General features: G+C 46.1%; 1 pseudogene; it reads left to right on the plus strand.

The window, feature by feature from the left end:
- Positions 1-305: 305 nt before the first annotated feature.
- On the plus strand, positions 306-3,139 carry LOC119456749 (ras-interacting protein RIP3-like; annotated as a pseudogene).
- Positions 3,140-16,810: the final 13,671 nt, after the last annotated feature.

Below are 16,810 nucleotides of genomic sequence, written 5' to 3' on the forward strand. Positions count from 1 at the left end.
CCAGCATCGGAGACAGTCTACGTAGATAGCCATGGATACAGCTTCGAGTCGAAGTAATGGAACTCGTCTGGATCCGTAAGACGCTGGGAAGGCGCCTCTGTGACAAAACGCAACCTCGCGGTAACAAGAAAAAGTTAAGGAAAGCGCATATTATCACATATTAGCACAATTTTTTCCACACCCCCAATTACGCCTCCTCGGAAAAAAAAGAATCCGCACGTATAACCCGCAGGAATAACTGTTGACGTCACAGCTACAACTGCATGCAACGGCCGAATCTCTGTAAAAACAGTATCCATTCGCGGATGCAGGAATTGTCCGCGTCGTATCCCCGGCCAGCGCCTCTGTGTCCCAGCTCTTCGGCGACGCTGATGGAGGAGAACTTTGCCCTAAAGGTGGCTTCACGGCATCAATGGCTGTGAAATCACACCTCGAGGCGGAATTTGCGCTGCACTGAAGCCACACCTCAAATTGAAATTCGCAATAAACCACACCCTAATTTTACTGCAAAATTAAAAAAAATCATCTGTGCGTTTGCAGAACGGAACACGTTAAGCTCGCGTGTAGACAAAAATCATCAAACAGTATCTGTGCACCACAGCATAAACTGCCGTCGTCGTGCAGACAAGGTCGCACTTCACAGCATCGCGGTGACGCATGCTGGGCGAAAGCGAACCGCTCTCACGATTTCAACCGCTTCAAATTTTTGCTTTAGACTGAAGCACAATAATGAGCAAGATCCTGTAAACAAACCTGCTGGGCAGCTGGGGTTGTAAGTAGTGTCTAATTCGCATTTTTGCATGAAAATATTTGAATAACTGCACTTTGAAAACAAACTGACTCCAGAGAGGAACCTGTTTCCCTTTTTTTTTTTTTGCAAGCAAAGAACCAACTTTTCTTAAGTTCGTCAACATCTGGCTCTTGCGTCAAGGTATTACATGCAAATGCCACAACTATTCGAACTATTCGCTTCCACATTATTCGATATTAATTACTAATCGCTTCGACTTCGCTTCAAACAAATAAAAATTATATTCGCATGTAAGCCTTGTTTTAAAGCATCCTGCACACCCGCCATTTTGTTTGGACAGAAACTTGGCCAGCGTCGCTTCTGACTTCGATGTTGTCTTCGTGAAGCTGTCTTCTTTGACGGCTTCGTAAGAATTGGAACGAAACTTCAGATGGTCCGCTCTCTGCTTTGCCATCCACGGTGACTATTGCAACACAGCCAAGACATCGCTCGTTCATTTATTTCAATGTCGCGAAATGCAGCACACTGGGGTTGACTGCCCGCATGTACCTTCAAATGGGATTTACATATGTTGCAAGTTACGCTCCCTATTAGTATATTGTTGATTTTGTGTGCTTGTGTGTTCCCAGAAATTGATCTTACAAATGATTTTCCCTTCGCAATTTGGTGTCAATATACATATAACGATGCGCACCAGTGCTATGTCGACGCCAGCCTCCCAAACATCGTATTGTGTTTTTGTTCATGCCCGAAAAAGTTTGTAGTACTTGAAATTTAAACATCATCATCATCATCAGCAGCAGCAGCAGCAGCAGCAGCAGCAGCAGCAGCAGCGCAGCAGCAGCAGCAGCAGCAGCAGCAGCAGCAGCAGCAGCAGCAGCCCAGCAGCGCAGCAGCAGCAGCAGCAGCAGCAGCAGCAGCAGCAGCAGCGCAGCAGCAGCAGCAGCAGCGCAGCAGCAGCAGCAGCAGCAGCAGCAGCAGCAGCAGCAGCAGCAACAGCAGCAGCAGCAGCGCGCAGCAGCAGCAGCAGCAGCAGCAGCAGCAGCAGCAGCAGCAGCAGCAGCAGCGCAGCACAGCAGCAGCAGCAGCAGCAGCAGCAGCAGCAGCAGCAGCAGCCAGCAGCAGCAGCAGCAGCAGCGCAGCAGCAGCAGCAGCAGCAGCAGCAGCAGCAGCAGCAGCAGCAGCAGCAGCAGCAGCAGCAGCAGCAGCAGCAGCAGCAGCAGCAGCAGCAGCAGCAGCAGCAGCAGCAGCAGCAGCAGCAGCAGCAGCAGCAGCACTAGCAGCAGCAACGACGACAAGTACTACCACTGCTGCTGCTGCTACTTCCTGCTATTACCACTACCGTAGATTAATACTAATACTAATTACTAACTCCTGTTCCTACAATACCCAACTATATTCCGTCTCCTAAGTAAGCGGAAGCGTTTGCCCGGCATACAAGCGTCGTTGCAGTTGAACTGCGCAATGGGGTGGGGTATCTTGGCGTACGTGTGGTCCCGCTCGTACACAGACTAAATGCGTGCAACCAGCCATAATAAATAACTCTCCAGCCAACAAGCGGCAACCCAATCTCTTCACTTTAGGAGCCGCAAGGATTGACTCGTCTGAGCTGCGCGGCCACGCGGTCAATGCATGCAGATTAGTTCAACGCGGTTGTTGGCCTAAATATAAGCAGCCAGTGACAGCGACGGCGCCAGAGGGGGCAGCGACTGGCGTTCACCCCGGGCGCGTGCGTTCGTGTCGTCGCGGCTACCAACACCCAGGTGAGCCAACTCGGCTGCACTTCCTGGGAACGCGAACGCTCGCTCATTTCTTCTCGCGGGGCACGTCCATTACGAATGAGCACGGGGAAATCCCCTGGCGACGGGTGGGTTCGCAGCGTATATACGTGGGCTTCGCGGTGCTTCCTAACGGAGATTTTTACTGGAGCAGTTAGCGTGGTGACGGGTGGCATGGGCCAAGCAGCTTCAAGTGTAAGTACAGGCCATGGTAGAAGATAGAAGAAGAATGGGCACGAGAGCGGGAACAAGAGAAAAGGGCGGTCCTGGTTTCTGCGTATTTTTCCGGCCTGCGGGTATCTTTAGACTTCGCAGAAAAAATGGCGGATGCAACTAGAGCATTCGCGTATTCTTCGCCAGAGCATCTCTCGCATTCGCGCGGGCCGGGAACTTGTTGCGGACGAGTAGGCAACAGCACGCGATTACGCGCACGGGTCGCAAGCCATGCGCAAAGCGGGATGACTTCGGGGCGAACACCAGTGTACGTATGCGCACACAAGAAAAGCTGTTATGCTAGAACTTAGCTTGATAGCAAAAAAAAAATCTATCAAGCTAAAGCTTAGATTTGCTCTTATATTTGCTGGCACCTGCTCTAGCCGGTGCGGGCTAATGGAGATTTAAGAGACATTGTTAGTGAAAGCGGCTGGCCAATGGTAATCAGCTCTTACGAATAAAAAACTGTTAATTCGGCCCTATAGTTTTGTTTTCGCCAATTGAACAGCTGCTCGTTTAACACGCGTTACATTCATGGTTTTTTTTATGATCATTTTCACCAATATTATTCCTAACGCTGAGGTCGAGAAAAGCTCTCGTTTATGAGGCTTTATTTCCCCGAGAATTCTATTCACTGTTCTAATTTTTATAAAAGGGGTAGTAACACAAGAACGAAGAACTAACGGCTATGAGAGACCTTGCTATGCGATGACATTGTACTCGCGTCCTGTTCTTAACGTGCTCTTACATTAATCACTCAGATAAAGTATACGCGACTCGAAACAAATGATCGCTACCTAGCGGCCACGCCGAGAAACAACGGATCCAGGTTCAGGCTTGAAGCGAAAGAGAGTGTGCTATCGCGGCATGCGCTTAATGCGTCGTAGTGCTCAAGTCGTCGTGATGCCGCCGCACACAAGCCCGAAAATGAAAAAAAAAAAAAAAAAAAAGACGGATGTCAAAATACTTTTGCTATGTACCATCATGCATGTCATCGCGGTGGAAATACAGCAATGTAGGATTTCATTGTTTCCAGAGATAAGCAGACGATGCGCATCGGATGGTGACTTGGATAAGAAACTTCCGCATTGGGAAGAAGGTGACTAATACTATACCGGTTTGTTCGAAACACTGCAGTCGGGACGACTTCCTTGTTCCCGGCGAGTAGGCCATTGCTTTCTTTTCATTTATTTTAAATACCCTGCTGGCGTTTCAAATCATGGAGCGTACTTTGTTTAGGCAGGCGCTTTCATAAATCATGGTGAGGTACGCTCAAGCTTCATTTGGTTTTCTTCGTTTATAGTTTTCTGTCCCATCATTAGTGTTACTAATGCTATAAGCGGAGGAATATTCTCGCTAATGTACTTTTGTTGGCAGGCACGGTAGCAGGAATGATAACTACCCCAGAAAATGCGAAGTTGATCATGACACATGTTACGCCACGAGGCGACATGTTGTTTTCATAGCATGCTTTAGTTTAGCGGTGCCAGCGGAAGATGCTGTTTTCTCATTCAACGCGGCGAGATGTCAATTTATTAGCTCGCCGGAAATTTAGAAGCAACTGCATACAGCGCTCGTTCCAGATTTTGAGCGTTCGACCTGCGCACATGTAGCGCCACTAGTTTGCTTTTCGACACCGTGCACGCTGCTCAATTGCATTACAACTGGTTCAATTCGTTTCCAATTCATACATTTACACTAATACAACGGACATTGCCAAAAGAAAACCGTCGCTAAATTTTGCAAACATGTTGGAAAAAAGTCAACTTCGTCCCGATTGGTTGTTAATCACTGCTCACGTTTCACCGGGTTTGACAACTTCTACGGGCCGCAGGTGTCTGCTGTGTTCCCAAGCCTGGACCCTATACCTAGAACACTGCGAACTTCTTGCATGAACAAACGCCAGTCATCAGGCGTATACCTTATCACACGGATCAGCTTACTATAGAGAGAAAGGTGCACACCGACTGACCAATAAAGCTCTCGTTCGTTTTTATTCCAATACCCACTGACCTGATAACTTAACAGTTTTCAGCCTCATTCTATCAGTGCGCAATATCTATACTTAGCTTCTGAAAGCACGACATACGTTACTGCCTATATGTTGTGGGATGCGGAGTGATATACTGAAACACTAGTTATGGTGCGGTGTTGCCAATGAAGGTCGAAAACAGTCTAGTATCGTACCAGTAGCAGTGAAGCAACGCCGCGTACATACATGTGCTGGCACCCTTTCGAAAAACCCGCCATGGACAAACACTTCCTTTTTTTAATCTCCGGTTTGCTTGAAAGGCTCTTTGTCTTTAAAAAAATCTGATGTGGATCACTGGGCAGGCCGGACGTTTGCACGCACAGTGCAACTATTTGCGCGGTTTCATCGCTGCAATCCTTGAAACCTATTTTATTAAGGTGATGGGAAACACCTCAATTCGACGCCATAAAAGAGAAACGTGAGCAACAGCACCAAGCGAAAGAGCCGCTGTGAATCTGGATGTCGTAGGCATCTTTGTTTATTTGGACACTGTTGCCAGCACAAGTAACGGAATCTGGAGTTGCCAATGGGTAAGGAAAAAGTTACAGAGGAGCTTAAGTCTCTTTACGTCCTCTGAATGCGAAATCATTCTGGGCGAGTCGACTATACCGACGTTCATACTATTTCAACATCCATGTCACGTAACATTGTCACAGGACGTCATCATGTGGTGATGTACTGGAATTCGGTGATGTCAATTTTGAGGGGGGGCACCCAAATTTTGAGGGTGGGCCAACTCAATTTTGGGAGTGGGCCAGGTTGGTTTTGAAAGTGGTTCAACTGAATTTTCGAATTGAGCAAATTCAGGTATTTGGGTGTGGGCCAAGTCGGTTTTCAGTGACATTGAAACGTGACGTCATCATTTGGTCCCCTGGGTTCTGGTACCATCGGACGTGGACTCTGCGTTTCCCTAAGCATGAACGGTGCGCCACTACGTTTATACAATCTACCACAAGAACAGCAGCTGCATTTGTGGTCCCATCTGCCGGCGTACTCGAAAGTCTTGGTCATTCACATGCGCCATCGTAGATGGCGCAGTGTTTCATGCTTTACTTCTTACCGCCGAATTCATTCGAACGCAGGCCGAGCGAAGTATACATGGTACTTACCTGGCAGACTTGACGACGGTACTAGCATGCCTGCAGCATCCTGCCCCGCATGGCCCAACTCCAACAGTGGCATGCCAGTTGTTTTATCGTAACGTTAACAGAATTTTTAAACATCACCTGTGGTCATTAGCACAAACCTACTTATTGGGGTGGAATACTCCAAGAGCGATACGTTACTTACACTAAAAATCAATACACATAATTGACTAATTATCAAAATGTCATTAACTAAGTTTCCAACTAATTGATTTTGTGCACCATATCGCAATACACAAATCGAACCCAGTATATCTTCACAAACACCTTCACTTAGAATGAATTTTGAAGCGAGCATCAGCTATGAGATAATAGCAGTCAAACTTGCCGTAAGAATGCACTGTCGTTCCCCTTATTTCTTGCACTGAATTTCAAAGGTTACTGGAACAAAATGCATTTCTTCACAATCTTTGAGAATGCATATCTCGAAACTGGTGGCATCCTGAGAATTCGTTCCTAGTGGATGTGGCTTTAAATGTCACTGGCTATAATTCGGAAATTGAAATATGTGCAATATGTGGTGCAAAGTAATTAGTTTAAATGTTAATTAGCAAACATGTGTTATTTAGCCAAGTATGCACCTTCATTTTTTATGCCAATCTAGTTCTAGAAGTATAATTGTGCTACATATCACGGGTGAGTTTTAAAAAGTTATGTTAACTATAAAATAAAACATCCCCTATAAAACAATGCCAAAGGTAAACGTAGCTAAAACTGATATACAAGGACATTGAAGGAACCTGCTATGGACACATGGTCATGTTGACAGCAGAGGGAAAGGGGCCATACTTGTGCTCTTAACGCTGCGGTGACATTACAAAGACGAGTGGAAGAGCCCATCTGAAACGACTGCGTTAAGTATGCTGCACATTTACGTTTCCATTCAAATTCCAGGGATAGACTTCTGTATAGCGCTGACACCAGCCTAATATTCCCTGCACATCCTCACACATCCTCGCACATATTCGCACACACCAGCGCTAGTCGTGACACAGCTTTTGTGCGGCCATAGCCACTTTATATGTTTGAAGAAAAACACTACAGAAGACACTAAAAGAAAAAAAAAGAGAAAACATCCATTCGCTTGCGTGTGTAGTTACACGAAGTACACTGGTGGGAATGAACCGGACTTTAAATTTTGAGCTAGGTATAGATGTGAAGGGACTGACGTTTAGCCGTTCGCATGTTTAAGAATATCCATACACCCGTGCTCAGTGTCATTAACATGCTTAAGTGTGGAATGTAAAGAAAATTGGGCTCACTTCCTTCATTTAGAAAATTCATCCGGTGGCACAGATTATTAAATAAGAACGCAAGCTCGTTGCGGTGATACATCGTGCTACAACTCGAATAATTTCGTGTTAGTCTTCCAAGGTATATTTAATGCCTAATGTATATACGGGATTGTAGCTCGACGTCGTAGCTCGCGGCTACCGTTTTTCGGAATACCAAGTTAAACCGAAATGAACTTCGTCCCCTAGATTTGAATGTGCGGCAAAACAGCTTCCTTTAAACAGCTTGAAAACAGGTTAAACAGTAGCAAAAACACCTTCATTTGAATACCTGCTGGATAAAAAAATAAACAGCTTCCGCGATCAGGCTGATGCTGTCAGCCGGTTATAATTCATCCGTTTACACGATTGCAATAACTTCTGTGTCTATACCAATATCGCGTTGACCATTGAACGAAACCAACATAAGCTTTTCTTGACCATGTAACAAAGAGACATAGAGAGAGATAAATGATATTCGAAAAGATTGGCTCAAAAGCCTGCGGCAACAAATACAAGATTTTTTTTTAATTCAGTGGCCACTTAGTGTTATATGTGAGAGAAATTAGTTAACATTACGTCGCAATTTGAAGTCTCGACTCTATGACCGAAACCGCGTTCACCACATCGCAATGTGTTGTTCGGGAGCTCAACCGACACACGTCCTGACCCTTCGAGGAGCGACACGCAACTGATGGTGGTCCAGAGAAGAGCACCATCATTTGCAGTATAATGTATATATATATATATATATATATATATATATATATATATATCACATTTCACGTACTTCATCGTTCTCATTTGTATATAGCCATCATCTCCTGTCGTTCTGGTGAACCGTTCGCTTTTGCGTTGATTATCGAGCGCTCAGATTACACGCAAGGATGTGTATCATGCCTCGAATTGACGACGCCTTAGATACACTACAAGGAGCGGAATATTTTTCCAGCCTTGATCTGCGATCGGGATATTGGCAAATTCCCATGAACGAGGCTGACAAAGAGAAAACCGCTTTCGCCACGCCGGACGGACTTTATGAATTTAATCTAATGCCACACAACGCTCCAGCCACGTTTGAGCGTACGACACTGTTCTTCGTGGCCTTAAGTGGAAGACACATCGTTGTTTTTTCTTCCAGCTTCAGCCAACACCTACAGAGATTAGACGAAGTCCTCCAATGCCTTTCAGATGCTGGTCTCCAGATTAATACTAAAAAGTTTCGCCAGCAGAAGCATTGCTGGGTCACGTCGTTTCAAAAGACGGCGTTGACCCTGAGAAGATTGCTTGTGCTTCAATTCCCTTGCCCATCAAATAAAAAACATTGCCCAGCTGGCCTGGCGTCTTACTTTCGCGTTTTATACGCAATTTTGCTACAATTTTACATTCCTGGTCACCGGCGCCTCTTTCACATGGTCCGAAGACTGTGAGTCATTTCAAGCCCTTAAGAAACATCTCACTTCCGGACCGGTGCTTTTTTGATGAGAGGGCACCCACTTACTCCACACTGACGCAAGTGCGCAAGGCATCGGAGCAGTGCTCCTGCAACGGGGCCCCGCGTCTAAAGAGCAGGTTGTGGCGTATGCTAGCCGGACCCTCTCGCCATCTGAACGGAACTACACGATCACAGAGCAGGAATGCCTGGCTATTGTTTGGTCCATTCAGAAGTTTCGCTATCTCTATGGTCGCCACTTCACCATCGTAACCGACCATCATGATCCATGAAGAACATGTCAGGACGCCTGGGACGCTGGATATTGCGCTTAGGATTTCACGATAACGTACCGGTTTTCATCATGATGCAGACGCACTGTCTCGATGCCCGCTTTCGCCTTCTACGATCGTGCGCACTCCCCGTCTCTACCACGTCACTCTGACGCTACGCCTGCCGCCCACCAGCTCACGCTAATGTCACTTCAAGCTCAGCTTTCTTCACGCTCCGATTTAAGCACGCAGACTCCTACTGTCGAACTTTCATTGATCGCCTTCGCGGCCTAACAAACCACCCAACAGCCGCTTGCGACGCCAGCTTCAGCAATTTCGCCTTCAAGATGGGGTGCTTCATCGTTAATTTATCATCCTATGGGTAACAAGTGGGTCCCAGTCATACCTCGCTGCCTTCGTCTTCGAAAGAAGCATTTCATGATGACGTTGCCGCCGGCCAAAAGACCTACGACCGCATCAAGGCTGCATTGTTCACAACGGTAGCCATACGTTGCCTCATGTGCGTTGTGTCAGCACCGCAAACGCTCCACATCCCCGCCTGCCGGTTTTCTTCAATGTCCGACCGAACCTTTCGAGTGCAGACTTATACGGTCCCTTGCCGTTGACGCCCTCCGGTCACCGCTGGATCGTCACAGCGGTAGACCACTTAACAAGATAAGACTGCGCCTCTTCGATCTGGTGCTGCTTCTGAGGTTGCTGACTTTTTCCTGCAATCCATAGTCTTGCGCCAATCATGGCAAAGCCTTCATGTCCCACGTCAGTCTTGCGGCAGACTAATACGAAGCATAAAACCACTTCTACGTATCACCCGCAAACCAACGGCCTTACTGAACGCTTCCACCGAACGCTCTCTGACATGATTTCTATGTACTTACGTCCTGACCACACAAACTGGGACAACATCCTTCCCTGTGTTACATTCGCTTATAATACTGCGACACAACGCACTACCGGTTACAGCCCTTTCTTCCTGGTGTATGGCCGATCTGCCTCCTCCGTCTTCGACTCCGAATTCTTTTTCTCTCCTGCTTCGCCTAGAAGAGTTTGCAGCTCGACTCGCGCATTGCCGTGAAATTGCTCGTCGCAACACCGCCGCTACCCAAGAAGAAAGAAAACGTCGCTGCGACAGTAAACGCCGCGACATCGCCTTCCATCAGACCAAGTCCTCCTATGGACGCCGGTTCGAACACTTTGCGAGAAATTCCTTCACCGGTACATTGGGCCCTACACAGGCAGTGAACTATCTAGTCACTCCGCTTCACTCCGTCGAGGACCGCCGTCGTCGTAGTGCAATACGTCTCCCGCATGAAGCACTTTATTCCCCGTTCAGCCGATCTTTAGATTGCGGCCACGTAGGACACACAGACGGCACTGTGCAAATACAGTTCCTTCCCGTTTTTTTAATGCTTTCTTTCTTAATTAGTGAGCGTTCTTGCATTTTATTAACTCACTGATCATTTTTCTCTTTTTTTCCTTATTTGCATTATTTGTGTTTATTTCATATTTCACCCTAATCACCGCGAGTAGCATATCAGGCTTTTTTTTTATTGATACTGCAATCCCAGGAAGGGATTTTCACAGGGTGGGCGTACAGATACAAGCACGGATCAAATATTCACAAAAAAATCCTGAAAAAACAAAGGCTGCAAATGATTAGTAAACAAACAAAATGCATCAGCATTGGCGACAAAAAAGTTCAATGGTGGCAGTGCAACATAGGAGTAGACATAGCAGTACAGTAAGGTTTACGGCAAATCTTAATTAATCAAGAACACGTCAAATATTGAGTGAATACATTAATACAAAGTGTAAGGGGCATAAATTTGATAGCAATAAGAAATTAGTAAATATACGGGCAGCAGGGAATGAATACAACAGAAAATAAACGTTAATAGACACTGAGGCTTCTAGTGAATGACGTCAGAGATTGCTCTAGCACTTGATTGTTAGTAAGCCGATTCCATTTCGTTACTGTTCTTGGAAAAAAAATAATATTTCAAGCAGTTATTACGCTGACAAAAAGAGGTGATTGTAAGATTATGACGTTGTCTTGTAGTGTAACCTGAAGAGAAGGATATTAGTCCGTCAATATTAATCTTAAAATGACCTTTGAATAATTGGTATAAGAACTTCGGCCGGGAAACGCGATTTCTTTCGGATATGGATGTCAACAGATTGTTACTGATGTGCATCTATACCTACGGTAAACAAAATGAACGCCTTTCTTTTGTACGTTTTCAATTTTATCAATGTTCGTTTTAGTAAATAGATCCCAAATTATCGCCGCATAATCTAATATTGGAGGTATAACTGTTTTGTAAGCTAAGAGCCGGGCTCTGGGTGTGGACAGTTTTAGTGCTCGCAAAAAAAAAAAAATACGGTCGGCATTGCTTATCACCTGATCAATGTGTTTAGTCCAGTCAAGGTCGTTAGTAATCCCTAATCCTAGATATTTGTATTGTGCAACTTCGGAGAGAATATTGGATTATGAGGGGATTTTCGTTGCGAGTTACTCGCATGCAAATGGTTTTTTGAAACTTATCGGCATCTGCCAGGCATCCCACCATTCAGTAATCCTTTAGAAAGCCACGTTCAGTGTTGTTTTATATAGAATCTGATATAGTTTTAATTTACACTGTTACACTAACTCGCCCACATCAAGCTCCTTCTGCTTCAGAGTAGAGCCCGCAATCATCCACGTATAATTTAATGTGAACTGAAGTGTCTTTTACGATGTCGTTTATATAAATGATGAACAGAAGTGGCCCAAGCACCAAACCCTGAGGGACGCCAGAGTCAACAGCAAGAGGCTGGGATGAATGATGCCGAAAAGTGACATATTGCTGACGGTTACTCAAGTTTGTTGAAATTCAATTAGTAATCTTGTCGTTTTTTATTGTGCTACAAATTTTGGAAAGCATCTTTTTGTGAGAAACTTTATCAAATGCTTTCGCGAAATCCATAAAAATGGCATCTGTTTGGTTTCTGGTATTAATAGAGTTAGTACACTTTGGACTAATTGAGTACAAGTACAATAACCTTTCCGGAATCCGTGCTGATGATTTGTAATAAAATTGTTTTTCAAGAAAATCAGAAATGTGGGTATGTATTATGTGCTCCATAATTTTGCAAGTTGTCGATGTTAATGAGATAGGCCGATAATTATTGATGCACCGTTTCTTACCGTTTTTATGAACTGGTTGAACTCTGGCCGTCCTCCAGTCGTTCGGAACCTGTCGTTCGTTTAGAGACCTCGAAATTCAAGTAAATATTTTATATAAATATAAATGATATAATTATAAAAATGATATATTTCATATTTCACCCTAATCGCCGGGAGTGGCACGTCAGGCATTCACTAGGCCAGCGCCTCCAGCTCTCATTCAAGCTTTTCTGTCTCTCTTCCACTGCACCTGTTTGTGTCATAAGAGTTCTTTGTCTGTCGAGATGCTTTGCCGATAATTTAGGGCCAACATGCCCTAAGTGCACGGCGCCTGTGTCTACGGCGGACATTCGTCACCTATTATTGCTGCGCCCAGGTACTCAAGATATTAGCCACTAGATGCTCAGGCACGCCAAACCAAAGTCGATCACTATACCCGTTGGATAACAGACAACTGCGCTCACTCACTGCAGCAGTGCCTGCATCACAGATGGCCGCATGCGTCTATTTGGTGCCCCTTTTGTTCACTTTCTTACTACACACGCCTTGCGGCCAAATCGCCTGAATAAAAGAAAACACGAGGAGCCCAACTTCTTATCTTGGTCAGCCAAATGACAGCGACGCTCGTAGCCACCAGTCAGCTATGAACGAACTTGCCTAAGTCTAAGTCCTGCTTGATACGTGTGCGTTGCGACACGGAGCTGGCTGTTGTTGCGCAGCAATGTCAAGTGTTCCCTGCGGGTTGAGACTAAATATGAGCAGGCGTACGAAAAAAGGAGCAAACAGACAAAACCGGGAAAAAAGAAGAAAAGACAACTAGAAATAAAGAACCCAGGTTCTAGACGCCACAGGATTGCAAGATACGGAGCCGCACGTAAATATAGATCTCCTTGACCGAGTGCGCAGGAACAGGTACGCGTATATACAGTTCAGTAGGTGCATATAAAGCAGCCTAGATAGAAAGAAAAGAAAAGAACCCACTCTAAATGAATTGCGCTACAGCTTCTTCGACAAGAGAAATATAAGAAAGGGGGAAAGTTAGAAAGGGGAAAGATTGTTTGCTTCTTATCTTCTTGTGCATTCAGGAAAGGTCGCGTTCGCCTGTGAGCGAATACGCGAGCGAGTATCACTCGCAGCATCATGGTTATCGTGGCAAAGGAGGATAACACTGGGCGCGATACAAATGTCATGTATACGTTTTGTGTGTGTGTGTGTGTGTGTGTGTGTGTGTGTGTGTGTGTGTGTGTCGGGTTTTTAGGCACAAAAGCAACTGTGGCTATCTTGCGCCAAACACAAGGTGCATGTATACTTTTTACTGTTAGTCAACGCTGCCTTTTCTCAATTAAGTGGACTATTGGCTGTTATTTATTCCGATCTGCTTCATACCGCCAGCCACGCGGTGCCATGACTACTTCAGTTATGATGCTATATATTAATATTTTTCAGTGCGGTAAAAAAAAGTGTGCCGGCGAACTAATGTGGCGCTGTTATTCCTTGTTTCATGAAGAGCTTCACACACATACGCTGCAATATATTCTTATGCATAACTTTGATAACATAGAATAATATAAAACGTACTTCATATATATTAGCGCTGTATGTTATTGAATATGCACTCTTCTACATAACACTCTAAAAACACAGCCTTACAAAGAAACTCTCAAAAAAAAAAAACAGTGGGATCAACACAGCTTTACTAACTTAACATATACAGCGCGGAATTAGAGCTGAAATAATCCTCATACGAACCAGACTTAAGTAGAAATGGATCGGATGGTGTATGTGTGCCCACTGATGATTATGATTTTTATTGACATCACCCTTGAAACGGGGCGGCGACAAACAGTAACCTAGCCTGCTTGATTCAATCAGGTTTAATCAATCGAGTCAAGCATTTTGCCTATCCCTTATTGATCTTTTATTTGGTCATTAAAAGCTCTATCGTTATATCGTACAGTTACCTATGCCCGCAACGGATCCGGTCCTCTCAATCTCTTCCCTGCTTTTTTTCCGACCAATACACTAAATGTCTGTTGTCTCGACTGCTGCCTAGTTAATGTTTCCATTTCCTTCGAATCACAGAACTTCTGGAAGGTGAACGTTTGCTACTGGTGTTGCTGGGTGAATATTTTTGCGATTCCATTACGACGTGCTGAGTCGTTTCCGGACTTTGCTGCAACACCCACCTGCCTGATCCCGTCCGTTTTTTTTTTTTTTTTTTGCGGTATTTGTCGTCAGGCAGCCATCTTGGGCCCAGCAAGGCATTGCCCTGTGCGTCATTGTACAAATTTTCTCCTAACAGCGCCGAATAATGCTAAAGATTTACAGGAATGTTTTCAGAGCGGAGCTATTTAAGCCGACCGTCAGTCCGTGTGTCAAAAATAAAAAAACCTCGCTGAACGATGACGTCACCTGCGTTGCCTAGCAACCACCTGCCACAGCTGCGCCTCGGTTCTCCTAAGCTCTGGCAACGCTCGTCCACCGCCGCGCCAGCGATGACGTCACTGCGCTCCAATGCCGACGCCGCGTTCCAGCAGACATATTCCGTCAATGCGGTCGCCTAGAAATCACTTACCCAGCTTCGCCCAGCATTGCTTCGCGCCGCAATTCTTGCTTTGCTTAGTCATGACAACACTTTGTGAAGCGTGGCCACGATCTCACACTGATTGTAAAGATCATGTCGCCCCGACGGCGACACACACAACTCTCGTAGACTTCGCACTGAGTAAATGTAACATGGGACGGCCGAAGAACTACAAGACTCCCGAAGAAGAAGCCGCTCAGCTATAAGCGCGTCGTGGCGCCAGCCGAGAACGAATGCGGCGATTCCGTGCACATCCGGAGTATCGTCCGGAGCCTAGCAAAACTTAGCTGAACGTAGCAAAACTTAGCCCAGACTAGTGAAACTGGAAGAAACTAGATGATCACCAGCTCCGCTGTTTCTCCTACCTTGCACAACTTAGTGCAAGATGCGCTAATTTTTTTTATTATTGCTTCCCAAATAAAGTAAGAAATCAGGAATAAACTTGTGCATGTCGTGCACGGTATACCATGGAGACTGATATTTAAACAAAAGCGAGCAACTTAGAGAATAACTTGCAGTGCATGCACGACAACTGGACAAAATAAGTCAAAGACATACATAGAGAGATGTGTGAGAGTATATTTGAAGGCAGAGGACAGATATATCGAAAAAAGAAGGCAGGTAACACGTGGAGAAAGGGTCAAGCGGAGGAAGTTCTACAACAGTGGTGCGACGATTATACCAAGAGCCTGGTTAGGGCTTTCATCGATTGCCCACTACTACCGTCTACGTCATTTCTATCCAATTCAAGCGAGGCGCACACAGCCGGCTCTGACCTTGGCACCTTCCACCCCCTCGGGGTACAAAATAACGGGGGGCGTGTTCGCCTCGTCGCGTCGCCGCGGCTCCGATTTCAGCCGCGCATCTCGGCTGGCCGAGCTGCAACGCCGAGATCCGATCCGCCGGGTGCTAGCTCCACTCAGAGTCGCTGACGCTGTCGTTATAGCTGCCGCGACTATTTCCCAACCAGAAACGAGTGCTCCTCCGATATACCCAGAATCTATCTCGACGGAAACAGGAAGCCCGAGGAAAAGCGGAAGCGTGCGCTATAGCCTCCTTTTTCCGGAAGCCACCCATACAACGTACGGGGCTTTAAGTACGCGTACCCGCACTGAGATTTTTGTTTTGTTTTTTCCGTGCTCGTGACACGATGTTAGGTCTTAAGGGCGAGGTGTGCAACTGCTGGGCTGACTGATCGCTGTCGCGACGCATGACGAATTCGCTTGCCGCCGCCGCAGCCTCATGTGACACGACCGGCCGCGGCGGAAGAGACAACGAGAAAGTGTTAAAACAAAGCGAACACACACGCGGCCGCCTGCGCAGCGAGCCACTGAAATAATGCGGCCCTTCAGACAAGCAATTTTGCGAGTTCGATGAAACAAAGTTTCCTGAAGAGAAACTATATACAGGGTGTTTTTTTTAGCTGCACCAAATTTTTTAAATTAGAAAAATATATATCTTGTTCACGTTATCTTTACCATTCGAGTGCACCGATTGACGGCCTCTAGATACAGAGCAATTTCCGCACTTACGTGCGTAATTAGCAAAGTTACGCTAATTAACTTTCTAATTATCAACAATAGGTGACTACAGCAAATGAGTAGTTTGGGGCCCGTCCTCGACACTACCTATCCCAACGATCAAATTTTCAATAGCGGAGTTCATGTGAGAGCTAAGCGACCAATTAATTCCCCCTGGCAGGCTCCTTGAAACCGAAACTGGCCGCAAAAAGAGCGTCGTTGTCGTCGATGTCGCCGCCCCCCTGCCTTTCGTCACGTCTCCGAGGTAGGCGCCGGTCCGGCCCGCGAGCAGCTTGCGTTATCGCCTTGCTATCTGCGGCATTCGCCGTCGACGCTACAGACTGATATGACGTAATATGACGCCGTGCCTGTAGTATCTAAAAGCCCAGTATCGCTACAGCGCAACGTGGCGCCCGACGGAATGACGACGTAAATTTGGCGGCCCGCTGGCATTGAAGCGCTAGGCCAACGCCGCAGACAGCAAGGAGATAACGCAAGCTACTCGTTGGGCCGGACCAGCGGTGACGTCGAAGACGTGACGAAAGGCTGAGGGGCGGTGACATCGACGACACAGACGCTCTTCTTGCGGCCAGTTTCAGTTTCAAGCTGCCTGCCAAGGGGAACTAAA

Source organism: Dermacentor silvarum, chromosome 6 (genome assembly GCF_013339745.2).
Source record: "Dermacentor silvarum isolate Dsil-2018 chromosome 6, BIME_Dsil_1.4, whole genome shotgun sequence".
Lineage (NCBI taxonomy): Eukaryota > Metazoa > Arthropoda > Arachnida > Ixodida > Ixodidae > Dermacentor > Dermacentor silvarum.